Source organism: Ornithodoros turicata, chromosome 1 (genome assembly GCF_037126465.1).
Source record: "Ornithodoros turicata isolate Travis chromosome 1, ASM3712646v1, whole genome shotgun sequence".
NCBI classification, from domain to species: Eukaryota; Metazoa; Arthropoda; class Arachnida; order Ixodida; family Argasidae; genus Ornithodoros; species Ornithodoros turicata.
The window spans coordinates 225,956,981-225,962,503 of record NC_088201.1 but is presented as its reverse complement, the minus strand read 5'-3'; the positions used below and the strand labels follow the sequence as shown (position 1 = coordinate 225,962,503).

At 45.7% G+C, this 5,523-nt stretch overlaps 1 long non-coding RNA gene across 1 annotated transcript; it reads left to right on the top strand.

Annotated features, from left to right (window-relative positions):
• The first annotated feature begins 2,761 nt into the window (after positions 1-2,761).
• On the top strand, positions 2,762-4,547 carry LOC135377088 (uncharacterized). The gene is made up of 2 exons (XR_010418020.1): positions 2,762-3,068; positions 4,371-4,547. It is a non-coding gene; the product is annotated as an uncharacterized LOC135377088 (long non-coding RNA).
• The last annotated feature ends 976 nt before the right edge of the window (positions 4,548-5,523 follow it).

Sequence of the window (5,523 nt, the reverse complement as noted above, 5' to 3'; positions counted from 1 at the left end):
TGCTCACCTAAGGAAATTTGTGTATCCCTGTCCTGTGCTTTCTTTACGCAAGGGTAATGCGGTTGTGTATGTGGCACTATCAGATACCAGACATGAGTGTCTTTTTCTCAGTTTATTGGCGTGCGCTACGGTTTCTTGCAGTTACAGCTATTGGAGCGCAAATGCGTGTAATTTTTCGCTGCTCTTTTCTTATTTTCTCTACTTTTTATGTAGAACAAAGCCTCCTGCGTAAAAGCTGAATAGTGTTGTACCAGTGGAAGTGGGGTTGTTTGTTTGATTTTGTTCGATATCTTGACGAAGTAAGCAGTGCTTAATTTTGCAGATTTTTGAGCAGAAATGCTGGTATCTGAGCACGGAGTAGATATATTTCTCTGCTCCTTAAGAAAATTTGTACGTCGTTTTCCTAGCAGACCGCGTTTAGTTTACGCGAAATAGAAAAATGAAGTTGTGTATGCTCTATGATGATCCGCCGCGGGCTTAGGCCTTTTCTCCGATGAGCAGTGTTTTGTATGCGATGTCGCATGTCTGGACTTGTTCAGTAGTGTTGCAATTTTTATCCTTTAATATCTTGTTGCTGCCGTCTTGTGTTAGACGTTGAGCTTCGTAGCAATGTGCGGTAACGCTACGATTATTCCTGAGCGCTCCGTGTGTTTAATGCGTTGTCCTCTGTGCGTGCATGCGTGTGCTTTTTTTCCCCCTGATTTGTGACGTCATCGTGGCATGTCTGACTTGTTTAGCAGTGTTGCAGTTCTTCCCGCCGCTAGTATGTTGTTGGTGTCATGTTGTGCTAGCCGCGTGGCGATGTGTGGTGACCTGAGGTCTTAAGCCTTTTCCCTGCTCACCTAAGGATATTTGTGTATCCCTGTCCTGTGCTTTCTTTACGCAAGGGCAATGCGTCTGTGTATGTGGCACTATCAGATACCAGACATGAGTGTCTTTTTCTTGGTTTATTGGCATATGCTTCAGGTTTTTTAAGTCAAGCAAAAGTGCACGCAATTTTTTGCTGCTCTTTTCTTATTTTTAGCAGTGTTGCAGTTCTTCCCGCCGCTAGTATGTTGTTGGTGTCATGTTGTGCTAGCCGCGTGGCGATGTGTGGTGACCTGAGGTCTTAAGCCTTTTCCCTGCTCACCTAAGGATATTTGTGTATCCCTGTCCTGTGCTTTCTTTACGCAAGGGCAATGCGTCTGTGTATGTGGCACTATCAGATACCAGACATGAGTGTCTTTTCTTGGTTTATTGGCATATGCTTCAGGTCTTTTAAGTCAAGCAAAAGTGCACGCAATTTTTTGCTGCTCTTTTCTTATTTTCTCTACTTTTTATGTAGAAGAAAGCCTCCTGCGTAAAAGCTAAATAGTGTTCTACCAGTGGAAGTGGGGTTGTTTGTTTGATTTTGTTGGGTGTTCGATATGTTGAGGAAGTCAGCTGTATCCGTAAAGAAATGCTTGCATCTGAGCGCAGGATAGGAATTCCTGAAGCACGGCACCCTCAGTGTAAATTAATTATTTTGGATATGAGTCTGCTTCCCTGCATGACAAGGCTGAAATGGGAAGAGAGAAAAAATTGGAGCGCTTCATTAGTAGCGATCCAAGTAATAGGGCAATTATAGTTTCCATAGAAAGTTGGGCTCCTAAAATTATAGTTTAGTTGTAGTTTTTCTAAACTGCAATGCAATAATCATTAATATAGTATAGGAATGCTATCGTGTTCCCGTAAAGGCGTTCTGTCTTGTGCTTTGGAATGCGCGAATAGAACTTTGCTCCCAGGCTTTTCCCGTTTTTATGCTCGCAATGCGCGAATGGAACTTTGCCCACTCGGCTTCCGCGCCTTTTTTGCTCGCAGGTGTAGCCTCAGACAACGAATGTGTGAGCATAGAAAGGGTCATGTATTACATAAGCCTGGAGGTGATGTTGAGTGGTTTCACTTATTATTATTTTAAAAGAGCAGTGGTAGTTTACTGTAATTCTAATGACCATGATGAGCCTTTGGGGTGAAAATCGTTAATATGTAGGGTGCTTTTTTGTTGAATTTTAATGAGAGAATGAATGTCATTAAGAGTAGGACAAAGGAAATAATCTTGCGATTCAATAAATAATAGGAGTCTTTGCCGGTGTCTTCTTCTTCTTCAGACAGGATGTGATGACGTCACACAGTCTGTAGCAATGCATTGACCGTTACTGGAAAAAAGTGTGGCAATAGAAAAATAGTGTGTATTGTCCTGGGCAGATTTATGATGAGCACTGTTTTTGAATAAGAGGAGTGCGTGTGCTTAGAAATAGTTTGATGCTGGTTTCCTTCTTTGTTTCTTTTCGCTTTTTCCCCCCTTGTCTGACAAACATGTGCTGACATGCCTGGGCTTGTTCTGACATGCTTTCCTTCTACATGTAGTTTTTTTCTTTTTGTACAAGGCATATTCTTGACGATAGTGCTGCCTTGAATGGGAGTAGAGCTAATCTTAATAATTTTGCGATTCATTTAGTTCAGAGAGTAACCGCGAGGGGGGCAGGTGTGTGACTTTATGTCTTGCTGAACCTTTTTTTTTTTTTTCCCTGTACAGTAAGACTTTGGGAATGAAATGCTACAATCTCCTCTTGTCTATGGTGTTTTTCTGCAATAGTTCCCTACGCAATCATTATAGTAGAATAAAGGAAATAATCTAGGGATAGTGATTCAATAAATAACAGGTGCCCTGTCTAGAGCGTACGCGTCCTTGAGCCACGCAGGTGCGTGATGACGTCATACTGTGGCTTCATTGTAGATTGACCAAAGGAGCATTAGTGGAAAAAAACAGGGTAGCCCTGAGACAATAGGATGACGTCACGACCAATGAGAACGGCCAGCAGGGGGCGCAAGGATTCACTTCTCTCTTGGACACTGACGGGTCTCGACACGCAAATTCTGCTCCTGGCGTTGGCCGTCAGTGGAAGAGCGTAGCTTCGGTGGGGTTCTGTCTGCCTCTGATGGGGTGCGGATGTGTGGTTCGTCACTGGTGAATGGTGTTCGACGATGCAGGTGGATTTTGTGACGAGCGGATTTACAATGAGGGAATGCTGTGAATGGGAAAAATGATGGTGAGTGCCTTTTTCACTCTGTTCAAGTGTTTGTTTTCCTCTGTTGCCCAGCAGTCGTACGATTTGTCCTGACGTGTCCTGACATGCCCCGATATGCATGCTTTCCTTTGTTGACGCTTAGTATTTTTTTTCCCTTTTGACAAGGAACATTGTTGTCTTGACGATAGTGCTGCCCTGAGTTCTGCGCGCGTTGATTTGTTGAGTGCCTAGTCCTCTTATTAGCCGTTGTTGGAGTTACATGTTAGGATGTTTTGTTCTTTTGCAAGTCTCATTTAGTAAGACTTTGGAATTCCTTCGATCAGCTTTCATGCATGGTGCTCTTCTGCAATAGTTTCCTATGCAATCGTTATAGAAGAATAAAGGAAATAATCTTGGGATAGTGATTCAATAAATAATAGGTCCCCTGCCTAGAGCGCACGCGTCCTTGAGCCACGCAGGTGCATGATGACGTCATACCATGGCTTCACTGCAGATTGACCAAAGGAGCATTAGTGGAAAAAAAACAGTGTAGCCCTGAGACAATAGGATGATGTCTGGACCAATGAGAACTGCCAGCAGGGGGCGCAGGAATGCTCTTCTCACTTAGCCTCACGACCAATGAGAACTGCCAGCAGGGGGCGCAGGAATGCTCTTCTCACTTAGCCTCACGACCAATGAGCAACGAGAGAAGAGGGCGCAGGAATGCTCTTCTCTCTTAGCCTCTCGCAGGTGGCGGTAGGAGCGCGCAGAGGGCGCTACGAGCGCGCGCATGCGTAGCACCCGTAGAGTGGCGCTTACGTCAGTCCACCTCTGGCTCTCGTTGGGAGAAGACGTGTGGTCGTTCGCTCCGTCGTCACTTGATCCCTGGCTGTCGACGAGAGCAGTCGCATCGGTCTGTGCTCCTACTGTGGTGAGGTGATTTGTTGTGTAACTAATGCTTTCGCCAACTTTGTTCCCGCTTTGTTTGCGATTTTTCGTGCCAGTGCTGGTTGCTGTTGTCCGGGCATTCCCGCCATTTTCTATCATCTTCTGCCTTGGGAACGGGAGTAGCGCTGGCGTGATTCTTAATAATTTTGTTGTGAGATTAGTTGAGAAAGTAACCGCTAGGGGATGCAGCTGCGGGGCTTTATACAGCAGAAAAACCATTACGAGTCAGTTCTCTGCCTGCCTCTCGGATGGAGCAGTCGCATCGTTCTGCGCTCCTGTTGTGGTGGGATCATTTGTTGTGTAACTAATTGTTTTTTCTTGTTAGCTATTGATGGTTTGCATACTCTTGCTTTCCCAGCCTCTGTATTACGAGTGTTTTTCTCCTTGCATGTCCAGAGCTGTCCTAACCTGCCCAGACATGCCATGATGACGTCACAGCTGACGTCACAGGATGTGCGGAACTGGTGCTGCGATGCTTTGCAACCTGCCTCAGTGCTCCGTCGCCCAGCGGCCTTTCCGGGCCGCTTTCTTCAAGACGATGTCGTTGATCTTCAACTAAACTCCTTCTCTCCACTCTATCTCTATCTTTTTATTTTATTTTCTACCTGTTTTTTTTATTTTTATCAGCTCAAGTAGCCGGAAACTCACATCTTCGTCTGGACGTGTCTTAGATGATCCCCAATTAGTGTAATGACTCTCTGGTGGGTCCTGATTAATGTGGGGGGTCCCAATTAGCTCTAATTGCTAATTAATGGCGTCCAGGCGAAGATGTGACTTGCCGGCTACTTGAGCTGATACACTACTACTGTTAGCCTCATAGGCTCAGTCCATTGGCACTGGATGGACAGCTGCTTAAATGTCTCTAGCCACTCTTCTGCTTGCTTCTCGTCACCGGCGCCGTCGAACACATGGACCTCCTTGGAGATATCCGGCATGATGCGTGCAGAAGGGGCTTGACCATCGGTCCTCTTCGATGAGATTAAGTCGTAGAACATCTTGTCACGAACTTCGTCACGTTCTTGCATATACTTGATAAGTTTTTCCAGCTCAGTCATCGTTTTTGCTGAAACGTCGTTGCCGAAGTGAGCTTCGATAATCGTTGACGAGCCGTCTTCGTCACTTAAACCAGATTGCTGCTGGTGTTCGTCGCTGGTCGTAACGTTATCTTCGGTGCTGTTAGTTTTCGATCCCTGAGGGCGTCTTCGTTGCAATCTCGGCATTGTCTACCTTCGGTGCTTACGGGCTAAAGTCCAGATGAGTCAAAATTGATGAAAATGTTCACCTGCTCATCAGTCCAGTCAGTCCTTATCCCACTTCTGATAAAAATGTAAGTCCGTCGAACTCAAACGTCGGAGGGCGCCCGAACTTCGCAGAGGCCAGAAAACAGACGACCACTTCGTAGCTTCGAAAAGGGACGACTATTTTATTTACAAAAAGAAGGGAGAGACAGAGGCACAAGAAACAGTGACCAGATGCGCCTCTCGGAAGACGTTGCTTTGGGTATCGGGTTACACTGACCCATTCGGGGACGTTCCAGCGAGGGGTGCAG